Here is a 1,085-nt window from a genome sequence, read left to right as displayed (position 1 = left end):
CCTTCAGGCTCTTCCCTGCCTGTGCTGCTGCCCCATACACCTATTCCTGCTGAACCTTCCCTCAGGGGGCATTTCCCTGGCTATCATCCCAGCTCAGTGGGTGGAGCTGCCTGAGGGCGCTCAGCTCTCCAGAGCTCTGTGGAATTCCTGGATGTGCTGCAGATGGAAGCAGCTTCCTGTGGTCACTGGTGACCAGGGCCCATGAATAACTGTGCTGGCTGTGCTGAGTCGGTGGCTCCCCAGGGATTATCCCTGAGCTCTGGGGCTGGTTTGGGAGGATTTGGGTCCTGCAGTCACTGCTGCTGTTCCATCCAAGCTGGGAATCATCTGCCTGTTCACAGAGCAGAGAAGGGGTTTCACGGGAGGGCTTGGATTGTGGCTGTTGTAGGTGTTGAGCTTCTTAACTTTTTGTTTATCCCGAGCTTGGGAGTTTCCTGGTGAGGATAAATAAATCCAGAGGGGGTGTTTCCATCAGCAGTGCCTCCAGGTTTTTCTCACTCCCTGTAGAGGTGAGTGTTGTGGCAGGAATAGCTGGAGATGTTGGAGTTCTGAGCGTGGAACAGCTCATGTCATGGAGGCAGCTGGGAAGGAAGGACCTGGGTCTGGAGCGTTGGTGGGGGTGGAGCCCATCCCTCCTGGCCCTGGGCACCCTGTCCTGCCAGGGCAGGTGTTTGGAAAGGGGGGTATTGTCAGTCCCAGGCTGGGATGCAGCTGGAAGCCAGGCTGGAGAGCTGGGAGTTTGGAACAAAGGGCTGTTGGAACAACTGCCCAAGGGATGTGATGGAATCACCTTTGTTAGGGGCTGGAATGAGGACCAGAGATGGGTTTTAGGGATGCAGAGCTTTCATTCCCACTGCTCGAGCTCAGGGAAGTCCTGAGAGAGGCTCTCAGAGATGAGGGCTGTGAAGCTCATGGGCTTGGCTGAAGTTCTGTCCCCCCAGGTTTCCACATCAGCTGGATTTGGGATTTTTAGCCACGCTGAACCCAAGAGCAGTGTTTGGGGAGCTCCTTCTTTTGGGGTGTGGTGTTTGTCCATCCGTGACCGTGGTTGGAACTGGCTTTACCTCCCCTAAGGGCAAAAAAGG

At 55.7% G+C, this 1,085-nt stretch overlaps 1 protein-coding gene across 1 annotated transcript in view; it reads left to right on the top strand.

The window, feature by feature from the left end:
• LOC103759526 (transportin-3) overlaps window positions 1-1,085 on the top strand; it is a 26,852-nt gene that overhangs the window by 4,315 nt on the left and 21,452 nt on the right. The gene's annotated exons all lie outside the window — the stretch shown is intronic.

This window comes from Manacus vitellinus, unplaced genomic scaffold, assembly GCF_001715985.3.
Source record: "Manacus vitellinus isolate BGI_N305 unplaced genomic scaffold, ASM171598v3 scaffold_143_pilon, whole genome shotgun sequence".
Taxonomy (NCBI): Eukaryota; Metazoa; Chordata; class Aves; order Passeriformes; family Pipridae; genus Manacus; species Manacus vitellinus.
Note: the sequence above shows the minus strand (reverse complement) of the source record. Positions and strands in the feature narration are given on the sequence as shown.